Here is an 18,920-nt window from a genome sequence, read left to right as displayed (position 1 = left end):
GTACCTATCAGCTAAGGCTTTTACCACTACCCCCACAGTATAAAATATCCTTGTTTCCCCTAATTAATCAGAGCTAGATCACTAAGGCCTGGAGCCAAGCTGAGTCACTGAATAAAGGGGCTGTACCACTGACTGAGCTGAGTTCTGTGTCTTACTGCCTACGATCCAGCCTTCCCGAGAGAGCTGTCTCTTCGTAAGCCACGACTCACGGAAATCCAGCTTTTGCCGTCCTGCACCTCCCCCCGTCACCTGGCAGCTGACGGGTCCCGAACTTAGAGAGAGAGTGCACCCGGTGGATTGGGACGGAACCGACCGGGCCAGCCCCGGTAGCAGAGAGCCTCAACAACGCCGAGAAGCAGGGACCCGCCAGCGGCGGAGAGCCAGGGACCCAAACAGCAGACACAGTGAGGGACCACCGCACTCCAGGTGTCACCGGCGCCATGCCCAGCAGCTGGCGCTCCGAGATCCCTGCGCCCCCATACATACCCACCATCAATTTCTTTGCAAGAAAAAAGTTGTATCCTTAGGAAATACAGTGTATCTCTCTTTATGCACACATCTCCCTTTTGATCAGTCACTCTTATTTACTGTCTACTGTGTGGCAGGCACTGTTCTTGGTACTGGAGACATAGCATGCTGAAAACAAACGTGAGTTCTGGTGTTCATGAAGCTAACATTCTAAAGAGAGAATCAGAAAGTAAACAAGTAAATAATGTCAAATAAGTAAAATAAACAATTTGTTAGCAGTCATTGCTAAAGGAAAGAATAAAGCAAAAAAAGAGATTATTCAGGGAAGGGAGCTCTGGTTTTACATAGCGCAGTCAAGGAGGGCTTTGTTGAGAAAGTGACATTCCGTGAAGATCCAGCAAAGATGAGTGAACAATGAGGCATTTAAGGATTGGTTAACGCTCTGGCAGAGTTCAAGAGCCAAGCCCTGGACAACCCTGGCAGACATTATGCTAAGTGAAATAAGCTAATCAGAGAAAACAAGTGGTGCATGGTTCCATAAGAGTCACATGGGGGGCAGGGCTGGAATATTGTTTACCAGGAAGCTTGGGCACAGGAAAATGAGATGTTCCGTGAGTATAAAGTTTCAGTCAAGCAAGAAAAGTAAGTTCTGGAGATCTGTGGTACAAGACTGTACACTTGAAATTTTGCTAAGAGATTAGTAATTGAAGACACTTTAAAAAAAAAAAGAAAGAAAAAAGAAAAACTAAGTTCTAAAGTATAACGCAGCATGTAGGACTGATGGCTCCACAGGGAGCCAGTGTGGCTGGGACAGTGAGAGCATGGAGAGGGGGTGGTACTAGGTTGTGGGAGTCCCCCCAGGTCACTGGAGAACTTCAGTTCATCCCTCATGAGACTAGAAGTCTTTGGAGATTTTGAGAGGGGGACAGAACCTGATAATTTATATTACGTTTTGCTGTTGTGTTGAGAACAGGTGGAAGCAGGGAAATTAGACCTTTTTTGCTTCAGATTTTCAGTCAGCTGTGTTCTCCTGCTCCTTTCTTCAGCCCTTCAGTGTCCACAGCCCACCTTAGAACCCACAGCCATTTTGTGCTCCATCAGCCCCACTCATTTCTGGATTCTTAGCTCACCCTAGTCAACAGCAGATACTAAGTAATCAGATTCTGTCCAAGGGAAACAGTAAAGAACAACAGTTTCGAGTCTTCACAGAGCAGTCAAAGGAACCTATGTTCTCTGTGGTTTAGTAAGGATTTCTTCGGCTGTAAATAAAATGAACTCAAGAGTACCAGCTTTCCACTGTTGACAAACTGCCACGATGTAGCCACTTAAAATAAATTCTGCTTACCAGAAATACAGACATGGCATGGTTGAATTCTTTGCTGAGGGTGTTGCAGACTGAATGGAACCAAGGGGTTGCCTCACTGGGTTTTCATCTGAAAGCACTGGGAGTAAAAAACCTGTTAATTCAGTTCCAAATTGTCATAAAAGTGTCATTGGGGATTACCTCCACTCTAGGGGTATCCTGGTATACCTTAACACATAAGCTCTCTCTCTCCCTTACTGTGTTTTTCTTCATACTTCAAAGTCTGATTCTTTTTTCATCTTTAGTCTCTAGACTAAGGCTCAGAGATGGCCTAGATAATCTGTTTTTCTTAAAGTCAATTTGTTTAGGACCTTAACTACAATTGCAAAATCCCTCACTGCAACACTAGATTAGTGTGTCTGCCTAACTAAGAGATAGTGGGTGTAGACCAGGGGCTGGGAATTTGGGACCATCTTAGAGATCTTCCATCTATACCAAGTCAAAGGAATACACTGACCCAGTGTCTGTCAGAGGAGTGGGAAGAAGGCTGTAGGTGCCAGGTGAAGCTTCTGGACTGGTTCATTCCCTTTCTTTCTTTCTTTCTTTCTTTCTTTCTTTCTTTCTTTCTTTCTTTCTTTCTCTCTCTCTCTCTCTGTTGCCATCTCTCTCTCTCTCTCTCTCTCTCTCTCTCTCTCTCTCTCTCTTTCTCTCTCCCTCCTGGATTTGCTTTCTCTTCATAGAGCATGAAAGATAGCCACCAATGGTGTCAATACTTAGGAAAAAGAGGATTTCTGTTTTCTAGTGCTTGAACATTAATCCAAAGAAAGATTCTGATTGGCCCAGTTTGTCATGTCCTCAGAGAGACATTTGGAAAGAGGAGGCCTCTCAAGAAGAGAGACAGATAACATGTGGGATTGCTTAGACCTGCCTCACTCTTTTTGCATCTCTGTATCTCTCTCCTTCCTTTGCTTACCTCCCTAGTTACCTGCTTAGCTGCTTAGCTGCCCTCTCTAACTCTCTAGGAGCTGAGATGTAGGCCTAGATCAAATTTAAACCTACAATGATTGGGGGCATGTGGGATGGGGCTAGACATCGGAGGAATAATGCCTTATAGAATAATTTGGAAAGAATTCTGGACTTTTTATGCTCCTAACAGTGCTACTGAACAAGTTATGGTGGCACAAATGTATACTGCCCAGTTCTCCCTTTAGGAGAACCTGATGTGGGGAGTAGTTAGTAGACAGCTTCAATCTTTCATACCTTTGGATTATTTCATGACTACTACATTAAGGCAACCATCCTCCTGCCCTCCCCAAAGCTGCTTCTAGTAAGAAACCATGCCTATTGAGGATACCAAAATTGGGCCATTTCTGTACCCATATGACTCCTCTAATATTTAGTCTTTTCCAGGGACTCCTCATTGGTCTGCCAAGACCCTTTTAGGGTATACTATTGCCTGAGGATTCTTCTGCCCAGCATCCCTTCCTCCACAGCTACCAGACCCACATGACGGTCAACAGATGTTCTCAGCCTCGGCCTAGTCCCTCTCTTATGCTGTGGAGACAGTCTCCTCATAAATCTGTACACATTTAAATTCATCTTGCTTTCTAATTTCTGGAGGAACCAAACTGACATACTTGCCAATCTTTTATTATTTTTCTAACGCCCTATAACGTCAAAGTTACTGCATCACTGGATTTCTGGGATTCCTTCTTGAAACAAACAAACAAAACCCTACTTGTTTCTAAGATTTTTTTTTCTTTTTTGGTCTTTTTTGAGACAGGGTCTCCCTGTAGCCCCAGCTGGCCTGGAACTCACTATGTAGACCAGGCTGGTCTCGAATTCACAGAGAGAGATCTGCCTGCCTCTGCCTCCTTAAGTGCTGGGATTAAAGGTGTGTGCCACCACACCAGGCTATCTAAGATTCTTGATTATCTCCATTTAATCAAAGAGGAAAAAAAAGAGGACCGTATAGTTAGATCTGTGATCTATAGCATTTGGAGTCTATGATCCGTTGTTATATTTGGCTTTTGTCATTACAAAATACTTTTGTTTTGGTGATACTTTATTAGGTATGTAATTCTGGGCAATGTGTCAAATGGGATAAACATTTCCTTAAGGACTAGGAACTCTATACATGACATGAGCCATTTCTTTGCCTCAGACCAATGGCTCCTGTACTTCTGCATACACACAGACCCTTGGGAACTCCTTGAAAAAGACAGGTTCTTGGACCCAATCCACATAGAGCTTCATGTAGAGGAGGGTGGCTCCTGCAACTTTGCCTTTTTATCAAGCTCCGTTGTGACTGATGAAGGCAGTTCAAAGAATAAAACTCTGAGAACTGGAGCTGGAAGATAGCTCAGCAGTTAAGAGCACTGGCTGTTCTTGCAGAGGACCTGGATTTGGTTCCCAGCACCCACATGGTGGCTAACAACTGTCCATAACTCCAGTTCCAGGAGATATGACATCCTCTTCTGACCTCCATGGCAGCATGACATGACATGGTTGCACTTACGCAGATGTAGGCAATACACCCATATACATAAAATAATAAAGTAATAAAAAATATCAAAAACCAAAACACCAAAAAAAAACCCCTCTAAGAAGTGTTGACCTATCGTAAGATAATTTACATTTTCCCTTCCAATTTTACAAGACTTGTTAATTGGGCACCTGTAATGTGCTATGGGAAACCAAGGGAAGGCACTGACTGCATGGTGGGGGGATGGAGAAGGTGCTTTCTTGTTCACGGTGACATTTTATCTGGTCATGAAAAGGCATTTGTTTCCCAGGTACAATGTGGTAAAGATACTCTCGGTATGTTCAGGTGAAGGCTGAGGAGCCAATGGGCATGGGGTTAGTGGGTACTGGAGGAGAAAACTATCAAAGGTAGTGTGAACCCTTGCTTTATCTCCATTTTTGGCATGGACTGCATTTTAGAGATCTGTTTATGGATAGAGAACGTCACTTCAGAAGTTTCAGAAACAGTTCTCTTATCTAAGTAAACAAAATTTCAAAAGCGCCAGAAGTAACAAATTAGGTTTGCTTTTTCTTTCCTGAGTTAAAACCTGCCAGAATTCAGACAACCACCTAATGGGAACCTCTCTTTGACACCGTGAGATGTCCACTCTTGCTTTTGGGGTTGTGTGCTGTATTCTGAGGGTATCTCATAGTCCCAGGATAGAGTAAATAACTGGGCTTTAGCAACTGCCTAGCTGTCTAACTGAGACCACCTAGTCCATCTGCCCCCCAAAGTTAATCTGGGTATCAGTCAGGGCACCAAAAATGGTTCGAGATCCTCTGGTCTACTGATAGTTCTCAGACTGGATTCACAATTGTCCTGTATTTAATGTATAGCTTTGTCCCTTTAACTTTTCTATATGACTTTTAAAAATCATTTCATTTTATCATAAAAGTGGTATATAATCATGATAAAAATTAAAAAAATTTTACAATAAAATTACTTCTAATGGAAACATTCTTTTCACTTGGGAGACACAGGCAGGAGGAGCTCTGTGAGATGGAGGTCAACCTGATCCACATACTCAGTTACAGGACAGTTGAAGTTACAAAGAGACCCTGCCTCAAAAAAATTAAAAAAAAAAAAAAAAAAAGGAAGCCAGAGGATACTAGAAAAAAACTGTCAATAGAAATAAATTTGAAGTTGAAATTGAATTGTCAGTACAACCTTTGTATTGTACTATGAAAAACAAAATAGTTTTGCAATGAAGGCATGTTAACTTTGAAACAAGAAAGGTTTTAATCCATCTGCAATTTATCTATGTAAAGGCTGTGATTGTAAGATATGTGGTAGTTGTATCACTAAGTACCACATTCATTAAAAGATGGAAAGGTTACCTTTGTTGTACATTAAGGTTTCTTAGATTTCTGAATTAATCTGATGTAAATTTGTCTATTTTCTTTTTTAAAAAATATTTTATTTATTATTTTTTATTTTATGTGTATGAGTGTAGTGCCTGCATGTATGTGAGTGCACCCATGTCGTGCAATGCCTTGGAGGTCAGAAGAGTGCTTCGGATTCCCCTGGAACTGGAGTTAAGGATGATTCGTAGCTGCCATGTGGGTGCTGGGAATCAAACCTGGCCCTTTGCAAGAGCAGTCAGTGCTCTTAACCGCTGAACCATCTCTCCAGTCCCGATATGTATTTACTTTTATTTCCTCATTTTTTATGCTCACCACTATTATGCCTTTTCTTCATAAATATCATTCTTAAATCTGGTATAAAATTCCACCATATACTGCAATAATATTTTATTGTTATGTACACTTGTTGGAAAAGTTATTTTCAGTGTTTTTGTATAAATAATGGTATTTCAAATAAAGATCTGTATTAATGTTTTTCTTTTTTTGGATTTTGTTCTTTTAGAATAGATCCTCAAAAGTGGAATTTGAATGTAAAAGAGTTGTTGACACTCAAGAGTGGCAATACAGGGGCTGGAGAGATGGCTCAGTGGTTAAGAGCACTGACTGTTCTTGCAGAAGACCTGGATTTGAATCCCAGCACCCACATGGCAGCTAACAACTGTCCGTAACTCCAGTTCCAGGGAATCTGACAGACTCTTCTGTCCTCTGCAGGCATTGCACTACACGGCTGCACTCACATACATGCAGACAATACACGCATACACATAAAATAAAAAAAATATATAAAATATTTTTTTAAAAAGAGTGACAATACATAATGTCAAATTGCTTTGGAAAAGCAGTTCTCCCATTTCACAATCCTAAAACAGAGTGTGCTGCAACTTCACTGTCACTGTATATTTTATTCTTTAATCTTTATTGTTGACAAAAACAGTCAATTAAATTCTCATGATTCTGTTTTAATCCTACTAAACTTGATTCTCAGAAGTGCTAGTAAAATATTACAAATCAATGTCATTCATATGCAGAAAATAGACTGTTTTTCAAACACAAACATTTTTATTCCTTCAATTCAGCATGCTTGTTTCTCCTCCCTTAGTGTTCTCCCCCCCACCTTAGTGTTCTCTTCTCTCTCTGCCCCCCCACCTCCCTCCCTCCTACCTTACTGTTCTCCCTCCCCCCTCCCCCCTCCTACCTTTGTGCCCCCCCACCTTCGCCTTTTCTTTCCTGCTCTCCCTCTTCTTCCTTTCTTCTGTTCCTTTTTTTCTGTTTTTAAGATAGAGTTTCATTATGTAGCCCAGACTGGCTTGGAACATGGCACCCTCCTGCTTCTGTCCTCTGAATGCTGGGATTAAGGCCTTCGCGACCACACCTGACTAATACAGGGCTTCAAGCTCAGCACTACTGAGATTTGGGGAAAGATATTTTTATTGTTGCTGTTGTAGTGGGTTGTCTCATGCATTCTAGGAAACTGAACAACATCCTTGGATTCCAGTAACTTACCCAAGCTGTGACAACCAGAAAAATTTGTCTTTTAATACTGCCAAAACTACCCAGAAGGAAACAGCCCCTGACTAAGGACCATTGTTCTAATGGAAACATACATAGCTCTATTAGTTCAGGTTGCATTCCAATGTTAGAATTTTATTTAGTACCTTAGATCTGGTCATTTGTACTAAACACCCTTTCCTCTTCTTTTTGCTAACAAAGCCCCAGTTTTGCTAATATGAACTCAGGGGCTGAATTATGTTTAATATTGCCTCAGCTCAGCTGGCCTGGTAGTCATATATTCTCCTTATCATCAACTGGATGTTGTTTGGATGTAGAACTGAGCCCTGACCCACAGGACCCAAGGAAAATGCTGAAAGGCATCTGAGAAAGATTTCCTTCACACCAACCAAAAGAAGCCCAGAGGAGAAAGGCCTTCTTCTCTAGCAGAGGTGGTCATGTTTCCTTGTCTTACCTGGAACAGCCACCCTGGCACTCTGAGAGGAAAAAATCAATGGTGTGATGAGGAATAAGACAGAAGGATGTGGTAACATCTCAGAGACAGTGAAGTGCTCAACCACGGAGATAACATACCTGTAAACTATAAGACAGCTTTGTGCTGTCACCACTGCTGTGTAATCTACCTTCTGCATCTTTACAATTTTTAAAATTTCATTTTATGTGTATGAGTGTTTTGCCTGCATGTAAGTACACACATGTATGCAGTGCCCACAGAGGCCAGAAGAGGGTGTCAGATCCCCTGGAACTAGAGTTATGGATAGTTGTTAGCTACCACATTGGTGCTGGGAGCCAAACCCAGATCCTCTGCAAGAGCAGGCAGTGTTCTTAGCCACTAAGCCATCTCTCCATCTACATTTTGTTAATTAAAAAGGGTCAGGAATATATCGTCTATAAGTTAGATAACACACATTTTGCATCTTAACTGGTTTTCTAGGAAGCCTTAATACAATGCTTAAGAGAAGTGGTGAAGCCAGGTCCTGCTTGGGCTAGTTTCAGCATCTCAGAGTGAGCAATCAGCAGGACCAGAGTCATAAGAGCCATCTTCAATCAGAGATGTGGCTCCTCCGAGGTTCAGCCGTTCAGCTGAAGAAAATGCTTAGCCGCAGACCCTAAACAACCTAGCAAGAAACCAGACAGATGGAAGTATGATAAAGCCACTTTGGGCAGAAACAGGGGCTCTTGGTTCAGTGACTGGCTCTGTGATCCCTGGTAAGAACAGCTGTTAGAAGCTTTTAGTACTGGCAGTGCTGAGGGGCTAGAAGAGGCAGAGGATGATGGGCCCAGAGCTGTCGTACCTTGAAGAGAGCACCAAGTGCAAGAGGGAACAATCAGGGTTTTGGAGCAGGGATTCAGAAGAGATTTTGAACTCATGATTGGCATGGGCTAATGGATGAATAAATGGTTAAAAAGGAACGTAGGTGAGTGGGAGGGCGGACAGGTGGAGGAATGGCTGGGCAGAAGTTTGGACAGGTGGCAGAGGTGAGAAAAGGGATGGATGCTTTAGTGGGTTGGTGAGGAGTACAACAGAAGAATGAAGGAGCAGTGGTAAATGTGTAGGAACAGCTCTTAGTTTTCACGTTCATCTCAAAGGGCCAGGCTCTTGACATGGGAAGGAACCTCTGGAGATCTCAGGAGGCTGGCTACTCTCTTCTTTTAAATGTGGCTCCACTACATGGACTGAGGGTGGAATTATATGCCAAAACCGATTGCAGAGGAAACCCAAGACATTGCAAAGTCACTACACTAAACTTGCATTTCATTTATTTATTTATTTATTTATTTATTTACACACACAAGGTTTCACTATGTAGCCCTGGCTGTCTTAGAAGTTGCTGCCTCTGTGGCCCAAGAGCGGGGATTTCAGGTGTACATCAAAATACCTGGCAGAACATTTCTTTTCATTTTGTTTTTTGGCCAGTGCTGGAGATCAAACCTAGGGTCTTGCCTTGCATATGTTACATAAGTGCTCTATCAAGGCCAACACATCTTATTAATTAAAAAGGTCAGAAATACATCTTCTGTAAACTAGATACATAAATGAGAATTGCAGAAGAATCCAAAAATGAAATGTGATGGTATTCATAAATCTAGTATCATATAATGATACTAGGATATCAACTTTATAAATGTGGACTCATGGGGAGATTTGATCCACATTTCCTCTGCTTTGCAGATGAGTGGAGGGTCTTGCCCAAGCTACTTCTTCCTGGGGCTTGGGCTCCCCATCTGCCCACTAGAGCTGTCAGGGTGTCCCAATTACTGCATGGCTCCCCAGCTCCCATAAGTGACCTCTTTATTTTTATGTGTATGAGTGTATTGCCTGCATGTGTGTAAGTACACCCGTCTCATGCAATGCCCATGAAGGTCAGAAGAAGGCATCAGATTCCCCTGGAACAACATCGGATTCCCCCGAAACTAGAGTTATGGACAGTTGTTAGCGACCATGTGGATGCTAGGAATCGAACCCTGGTCCTCTGTAAGAGCAGTCAGTACTCTTTTGTTGTTGTTTTGTTTTTTTGTTTGTTTGTTTTGAGGCAGGGTCTCCCTGTAGCCCCAGCTGGCCTGGGATTCACTATGTAGATCAGGCTGGCCTTGAACTCACAGAGATCCGACTGCCTCTGCCTCCCAAGTGCTGGGATTAAAGGTATGCACCACCACGCCCGCCTTTTTTTCCTATAATTTTTTATGTTTAAAATTTTAGTTACTGTGTGTTTATGTTTCAAAGGACAACTTGTGGGAGTTGGTTCTCTCCTTCTACCATAAGGGCTCTGTGGATCAAAATCTAATTGAGATTACTGATATATATATATATACATTTTTGTCCCCTAATTTACCATGAGTCACATGTCTTATTCTTGACCTACACCCTAGTATGCAAGGGATTTAAGAAATGTTTCAGAAATAAATGAATCAGTTTGAATCTATAAGACCAATTTTTATTAAAACTTTCTGCATGTTTATTTTACTTGAATAAAAGGCTTAAAACGTATTTAAACAAAAGAACACTATTTTAAACTTTTTAAAATTTTTATGTGTATGAGTGTATTGCCTACATGTGTTTAAGCGTACCCATGTTATGCAGTGCCTGTGGAGTCAGAAGGAGTTGGAGTCCCTTAAAACTGGAGTTATAGATGGTTGTTAGACACAATGTGGGTGTGGGGAATCGAACCCAGGACCTCTGAAAGAGCAGCTAGTGCTCTTAACCACTGAGCCATCTCTCCAGCCCCCAAACAACATTAGTTTAAAGATGGTTAAAGGCAACCCTTACTTACAATAGTTCTTCTACTGTCAATAATTCTGCACAATCAAGGAATTTGAGAAAAGGTGTATTAGTTATGTTTCCTGTTCCTGTGTCAAAATATATGACAAAAGCAACTGAAGGAAGGGACGGGCTATTTTGTTCAGAGTTTGAGGTACAGGCCATCATGGTGGGGAAGTCAAGGCAGCAGGTGCGTGAGGCAGCTCGCCACATCATATCCACAATTAGGAAGTAGAAAGATGAATGTCTACTGGCTGGCTTTTTCCTTTATATGCAATCCAGAACCCAAACCTAGGGGATGGTGTTGTCCACTCTTAGGGCAGGTGTTCAGTGTTCCCATCCCTGTTAATGTGATCAAGATAACCCCTCACAGGGGCGCCTGGGGGCTTTTCTCCTAGGTGATTCTAGCTTTACTTGCTGAGCCATCTTGCTGGCCCATTAATAGAAGTTTTCAAAGTGGAAAAAAAAAGACATATCAATATAAAAATCAAAGTTAAGGTGAAAGTCTTTCATATGCCAGTTTCCATTATAAGTAGCAGCATGTAAATTACCTTTTATTTATTTAATTAATTAATTTATTATTTTTTGGTCTTTTTGAGACAGGGTCTCTCTGTAGCCCCAGCTGGCCTAGAACTCACTATGTAGACCAGGCTGGCCTCAAACTCACAGAGATCTGCCTGCCTCTGCCTCCCAAGTGCTGGGACTAAAGGCATTCACCACCATGCCCAGTGTAAACTATCTTTTAAAAGTACATTATTTTCTAGACTTTATGTAAAGGCCTAAAGATGGTGAACCACCTGCTGGCAATGTGCCCACGCCATATGTACAAACTGTGGTCTCTAATAGCATTTCCTGAGACAATGGCTGAAGGTAGATCCAGAGCAGGAAAAGCATAAAATAATCCTGAAATATTTTGTCATAGCAAGGGAGGAAAAAGCAAGGGAGCTGTCAAAGATTACAAGGACCAAGTCAAAAGGACCTGAGTCAATGCTTAAGGAATACTTCTTAAGTTAAAGATTGACCAGTTTGCATGTCAAAAAGAATGTGAGATAGAGAGATGTCTCATCAATTAAGAACACTTGTTGCAATCATGAGGACCATAGTTTGGATTCTAGTGCTCACACAGCAGGCCCAACATCCTGCACACCTATAACCCCACCTCTGGGGGGAGGGGGTGGAGTCACAAAGATCACTGGGGCTTGCTGACTTCCAGCATGATGAGCCCCAGGTTCAGAGAGAGTTTCTTTCTCAAAGGACTAGGCTGAGAGTGATACAAGGAGACATTCAACATCCTCTTCTGGCTTCCATGCATGCACACAAGTATGTGCCACCCCCCACCAACGTGAAGATATACACACAGACACATACACAAATCAATCTACCTACCTACCTACCTACTTTTTTTAAAAAAGAATAATGGCCTCTGATAGGTTGCCCATGCTCCAGTGGATGGCCCAATATGATGCACATACAGCGAGCACTGATTGGACTAAATGGGTTATTTAAAAAGATGGGGGAGGGGGCTGGAGAGATGGCTCAGAGGTTAGAATACTGACTGCTCTTTCAGAAAATTTGGTTCCCAGTACCCACGTGGTAGCTAACAACCATCCATAACTCCAGTTCCAGGGGATCAGATGCCCTCTTCTGGCCTCCGTGGACAGTGCATGCATGTGGTGCACTTATATACATGCTGGCAAAACACTCATTAAAAGCAAAGACAGCTGGGTATGGTGGTACATGCTTTCAATCCCAGCATTTGGGAGGCAGAGGCAGGAGGATCTCTGTGAGTTTGAGGCCAGGCTGGTCTACATAGCGAGTTCCAGGCTAGCTGGGGCTACAGGGAGACCCTGTCTCAAAAAGACCAAAAATAAAAAAATAAATAAAGACATGAGGTTGAAAGGGGGATGTTGAGGGGGGTCTGGGAGGAGTTGAAGGAGGCAGGGCACAGGGTGGATATAATCTAAATACTTTGCAAAATACATGAGATTACTAAAGAATTTTTAAAAAGAATAATATCAATGAATTAGAATACATTAAATGAGTTTAAATGAATCAATTCACAATCACATCCTCCCCAATAAAAGCTTTATTGGTCACCCTTGAAAGGTGTTGGAGAAACAATTCATTATTTTAAAGGCAAGCAGTCAAAGAAATATAATAAAACATTTACTTTGCTTTAGCCATAAGAACCTACCACAAGATAACCAAATAGCTGAAAATTAGGTTTCTCTTTATAGAAATACTTTAGCTATGAAATGAAGATAGGATGATAGCTTTAGGAAATTATCATTTTCCCCCAGTGAAATAATGGACTAGTAATGCTTTACTTAAAAAAAAATATATTTTATGCCTTCGCAGACATCGCTGCCTCCTGTAGCTGCTTGCTGTCAGCCATGGTTAACCCCACTGTGTACTTCAACATCAAAGTTGATGGCGAGCCTTTGGGTTGTGTCTCCTCCAAGCTGTGAAGACAAAGTCCCAAAACCAGCAGAAAGCTTCTGTGCTCTGAGCACTGGAGAGAAAGGATTTGGTTGTAAGGGTTCCTCCTTTCACACAACTATTCCAGGATTCATGTGCAGGGTGGTGACTTCACACGCCCTAATGGGACTGGTGGCAAGTCAATCTATGGGGAGAAATTCGAGGATGAGAACTTCATCCTGAAGCACACAGGTCCTGGTATCTTGTCCATGGAAAATGCTGGACCAAACACAAATGGTTCCCCGTTTTTCATCTGCTCTGCCAAGACTAAGTGGTTGGATGGCAAACACGTGGCCTTTGGGAGGGCAAAAGAAGGCCTGAGCATTGTGGAAGCCGTGGAGCGCTTTGGGTCACGGAATGGCAAGACTAGCAAGAAGATCACTATTTCCGACTGTGGACAACTTTAGTACTGTTGACTTGTGTGCATCTTAACCACCAGACCATTCCTTCTGTAGCTCAGGAGAGCGCCCTCTGCCCCATCTGCTCACAATATCAATATCCCATAATCTTTGTACTCTTGATGTAGTTCTTTGGATTTCATATTCTGCTTATTCCCCTCCAAGTCTATCTGTACTGCAGAGTTAAGTTTATGATTATGAATAAAAACTAAATAAGAAAATAGTTTGTGTGTGTGAGTGTTCTGCTTGAATGTACATAAGTGCACCTGTATCATGCAATGCTCACAGAGACCAGAAGAGGGCATAATATCTGCTGCAACTGGAGTTAAGGATGGTTGTTAATCACTATGTGGGTGCTGGGAATTGTACCAAGATATAGGAAATGAAAGTGACAGAATTATGTATTAACAGAGCATCACAAGGTGGAATTAGCAAAATCCAGGCTGTCAGAAACTCTTCTGGACAATCACCCAGTTTCTTAAATAAGAAAAAAAAGTGTGTGTGTGTGTGTATGTGTGTGTGTGTGTGTGTGTGTGTGTGTGTGTGTGTGTGTATGTACTTGCATGTGTGTGCATGAAAAGATATATTAACCAACCGGGACACATAAATCTTGATTTGAATTTTGATTTTTAAGAAAAACCTATAAAAACACTATAGGTCAAAACTACAAAATAATGAAAAATTTAAAAGAAAACCCGTGTTTAATATGAACACTGACTAGACATTTTGTAATATTAGGATTTACTATTAATTTTTCAATGTGATAATGGTATTGTGGATATACCATATAAATATATGCTGAAATATTTATGGATAAAATGCTTTTGAGATTGCTATAAAATAATCTGATTTAGGAAGTAGATATTAATCCAGATAAAGCAAGATTTGTAAACACTGGTTATTTGTTCTTAATTTTATTTATTATTTTTATTTTATGTGTATGCGTGGTATTACCTGCATGTAGGTAAGTGCACCTGTGTCATGCAATGTCCTCAGAGGTCAGAACAAGCTGTTGGATCCCTTGGGACTGGAGTTACGGACAGTTGTTAGCAGCCATGTGGGTGCTGGGATTCGAACCTGGGTCTTCTGCAAGAACTGCCAGTGTTCTTAATCACTGAGCCATCTTTACAGCCTCCTTTTTTAAAAAAAAAATTTGAAATTTTTTTATTTTATGTGTATACATGTATTGCCTGCATGTAGTTAAGTGCACCTGTGTCATGCAATGCCCGCAGAGGTCAGAAGAGGATGTTGAATCCAGGTCTTCTGCAAGAGCAACCAGTGTTTTTAATCGCTGATGCATCTCTCCAGCCCCCCAACACTGGTTGTTTTTTGAGGCTGAGCAGTGGGGCTTTTGGGGTATATTACAGTACTCTCTCTAATTTTATGCTGTAAAACTTAAATTTCATAACAAAATGTTGTAGAAGCAACAAATACCTTATTTGAAAACAAATGACTTGTACTACCAGAATCACATCAAATAATTTAGCTGCAAGAACTTTTGAGAAATATAGTTTTAAGCTGTCCAGTCTTGGCACCACACTCTAAAATCAGGATCAAAATATATGTGTGTGAGATTATCAATAGTGTTCTGTCTCATATTTGTAACTCAATTGTGACCTTTCCTTGAAGGACCATTAAAATTATCATACCCCCTCCTTGAGTCTCACAGAACTCCCAACTCACTGTGTCAAAACCAACACTAATTATATCAGACCCCAACTAAACCCACTCTGCTAATAACCAGCTATGTGACCTTGGAGAAGCCCTTCAGCCTCATTAGTCTGCAGTTTAGGAACTAAGGGGAAATCACTAAATTATCTTTACAATATTTCCAGCTCAAGGAGTAAAAAACTAAATCTTGCTCTGTTTTGTCATTACTAACTTAATTATATATTGCTTTTTTAAATCAAGCCACCTTAAAGAAGACATAGCGTGTATATTCTTAGAATCAGCAGTGTTTCTTGGCGAATGTTAGTATCAGTTCAGCCATCAATGATCCATGTATTAGTGAGAAGTTCAGAAGCCCAGAGTTACTTTAAGCATGAGCTTCTGTGTCCTTGAACCAACCAGCCACATAACTAGCCGTCTGCCTCCTCATAACAACAGCCAAGAAGCTGTTATTGGGAAGATAATTTAGACAGCTGGCTTTCTCCAGCCCCAGCTTTTGTATCTGTTTTAGAAATGTGATAGGTGCAACTTTTTCCAAGGCAAGAGAAAGAGATGGTTTGACCTCTAGAACCTATTGAAACATCTGTAGAAGCCTGTGTTGTCACTTTAATTCCATAAGTGAAGGAGCTTTACGGGGAAGGGAGAAAGGTAATAAATAAGATTCTTGGAGGCCACTAAATGGCACTGGGTGGGAAGGAGGCCTGAGTGAGAGCTGCTCACTGCTCCTCTCCAGGGCACACATACTCCAAGCACTGGCATATCAACTGTGGTGGCCTACCTGATTTCAGTGTGTGTGGGAGGGGGACAAAAATCAACACAGCTTAATACAAGTAAAAAAAAAAAGACTTGAGAAGGGTGGACAAAATGTAAAGTAGCTTCTTTTAGTCACTTTAGAACTTAACCCAGGAAGAAAGATAATTCATTTAACATTAATTTTTAAGCAGAAGCACATGTAAGGCTGACTTCAGCTTAGGTATTGAATTCCTTGAGACTCAAAGGCATTGTGACTGGAAACTTCATTAACTGCAGAAGGGGAATCCCAGCACCACCCATCTTCTAGGTTTTCCAGGGAATGATTTTTCTGTTCCTACCAGCTGCTTCCTTGTGCTTCTAGCCCTTGCTTCTGTTTAATGACCAGCTTACTGTCCCCATGTCTCGTTCTGCCTTTGTAAACACTGTCCCATGATGGGCACTTCTGGATTCTGCTCTGCTGGGGACGCCTTCTATAGATACCTGGGTTGGAAGACCTTCCTGTAGTATTGGTGGGGGATGTGACACTGAAAAGCATCAGAACTCAGCAAGCAGCTGACACTTGGACATCAGGCTTCTCAAAGTTCATCCAAGATAATATCCAGCTCTTGTCTGTAGTGACTTACAGCCAGTAACTATGCCACTTATTTACTTCTGCTGGTGAAGGCAGTTGCTGTCCTTGTCAGGTGAGGAATCTAAGGAATCTAGATTTTCCCAGGCTCAGATAGAACATGGCAGATGCTGATGTAACTTACTACTAGGCTCTTTCTCCTGCATTTTCTTGGGTTCCTCAAATACTTCAACATTTCATGAAATGCTCACTTTGTTAAGAATTCATATACGGGGCTGGAGAGATGGCTCAGAAGTTAAAAGCACTGGTTGCTCTTGCAGAGGACCCAGGTTTGATTCCCAGCACCCACATGGCAGCTAACAACGTCTATAACTCTAGTTCCAGGGGATCTGATGCCCTCTTCTGACCTCTGCGGGCATTGCATGTCACAGGTGCACCCACCCACGTGAGGGCAATACATGGATACACATAAAATAAAAATAATAAGAAAATAAAAAATATAAGAAAAGAAATCGTATACAAATTTTCTTCTAAGCTTATAGAGTCCCAAGGAAGATGTGAAGAGTTATAAATCCAGAATCAGTTTATAAATCCTTAATCAGTTATAAATCCTTAATCAGTTTTTCAGGTGAAGAACTGAAGCTCTAGAGACATAAAAATTCCAAAGATCATCTCAAATCCAGGCCTCCCGGCCTCAAGCTATTTTTACTATTCTCTTTCTCTCCAAATAAATAAACTAACAAGACATATCTTTTGTACACAGGATATGTATGCAAAATTGGTGCTGCTAGTGTAAAAATGTTCTTTTAATTTCCAGAGCACTTGGAAAGACCTCTGGGAAGATGAAAGTCTAATCCTTAGGTCCTTCTCAGAAGCTCAGACTGATAAGCAGGAGCCATCAGGGTGCTGCATATTTTTTAAAAGCTGGAAGATAAGTCCTTTCTCCAGAGGATTCTGGTCCTATTGTAGTAAACTTTGGGTTTTCCAAAGTCAATACCAAAGAATGTTTCAGCCCTAAATGGCCAAGGACCTCACTCTAAATCACTTGTTCTAACTAGTTTATTTGTATATCTCATTCTCCTCACCTAGAAAAAATATGGTAATGCCTGGCTGGAGAGTTTTAGTTGTTACAACTGGGAGAGGGCTGTGGGTATTAGCATCAAGGCCACTGCTACACAAGATGGCTCCTACAACAAAGAATTAGCTGGCTCAAAACATTAAAAGTGCTCAGGTTGAGTGCAAGTGAAAGGTGATGCCTAGGCTCTGTGCAGGGCCACAGGTCAGCAGCAAGAGAGCTTAGGGTAGCAGACATTATATGCTGTCTGGCTCAGGCTTTGGGTCTCTGAAAGTAGAAAGTCTGAGAAGGCCCTTAGGGCTGCCACTAGGTTGTAACAAACCAGAGGGGCTGGTATCCTCCTGCCTCCAGGAGAAAAGAGCAGCAGAGGGCAGGTACAGCTGAGGAGCCCCTTCCCAAGACACCCTGAAATGCAGCAGTGAAGAAAGAGAAAGTGGCCAATGTGGAAGCAGCAGAGGTCCCCTGCAGGCCCCCTAGACACAGGAGGCAGTGTGGAGCTTGGTTGGTGGAGATTAATTAGGATCTGCTTACATTCCTTAAGCAAACCTTTTTTGTACTCCTGGGGAAGGTGGAGGTTCAAGGAGTTCTATTTCACTTTCTCCTTGCGGGGACTCTGAGGCAGGTAGGCAAGGAGCACTCTGCCCATTAGATAAGGACAGGGAGCTCTAGCAGAGTTTGGGGAAGCAGGAGCCAGAACCAAGTCTTCTGATGCTGTGGTTGAACACTGAAGTGTGTTCTCCTCATCTTCCGTGTTAACATGTAGCAGCCCTAACCACAACTCTGTGTGTGTGTGTGTGTGTGTGTGTGTGTATGTGTATGTGTGTATAGGCACATGAGTGCCACAGCATTTGTGCCACAGAACTTGCGCCATTGAGCTAGTGTCATGGTGTATGTGTGCAAGCCAGAGGACAGCTTGGAAGAGTCAGTTCTCTCCTTCCACCATTGAACTCGGGTCATAAGGTTGGTGGCAAGCAGCAAGTGCTTTCACTTGCTGAGAATCTCCCTGGCTCCTGAAGAGAGCTAACTAAGTTCAATGGCATCACAAGGGTAAGACTGGTGTCCTTTTATAAGGAGAGGAAATAGCCTAGAGATTTTTTTCTCCATGTGTATACACAGGAAAGACCTTGGAAGTCATAGGAAGAGAGCCCTCTCCGGAAACCAGCCCTACCATAGGTGTGTCTTGAACTTTCAGCTTCCAGAACCGGGAGAAATAAACACCTGCTGTGTTGGGAGCTGCTAGTCTATTATGTACATTGAGCTGTGGCAGGCTTGTTTACTGAGTTTGTGTTATGCACACCAGTACCTAATCTGCCTAATACTGAGTTTGTGTTTTGCACACCAGTACCTAATCTGCCAAGTCAGGAGGAATGTGTTTATATGGTGGAGCCCACAAAACAAGTATTTGACCGCCCCTTGACCCTCAGATACAGGTGGGAAAAACAGCTGTTGTAACTAATTGAGTTCTTCTGTATAAAAAGGCAGAGCTGAAATAAACCTGGGCTGCAGGCACTACTGCCAGCCCTTCCAAGCATCTTTTCTGTCTCTTATTTTTT

General features: G+C 42.0%; 1 protein-coding gene and 1 pseudogene across 5 annotated transcripts in view; one reads left to right on the top strand and one right to left on the bottom strand.

The window, feature by feature from the left end:
• The window catches only part of Fam184b (family with sequence similarity 184 member B), a 136,535-nt gene that overhangs the window by 100,501 nt on the left and 17,114 nt on the right, over window positions 1-18,920 (bottom strand). The window lies entirely within an intron of this gene.
• Window positions 12,821-13,312, top strand: LOC103728871 (annotated as a pseudogene).

Source organism: Nannospalax galili, unplaced genomic scaffold, assembly GCF_000622305.1.
Source record: "Nannospalax galili isolate Female #2095 unplaced genomic scaffold, S.galili_v1.0 scaffold271, whole genome shotgun sequence".
Taxonomy (NCBI): Eukaryota; Metazoa; Chordata; class Mammalia; order Rodentia; family Spalacidae; genus Nannospalax; species Nannospalax galili.
This window is presented reverse-complemented; position numbering and strand designations above follow the sequence as displayed.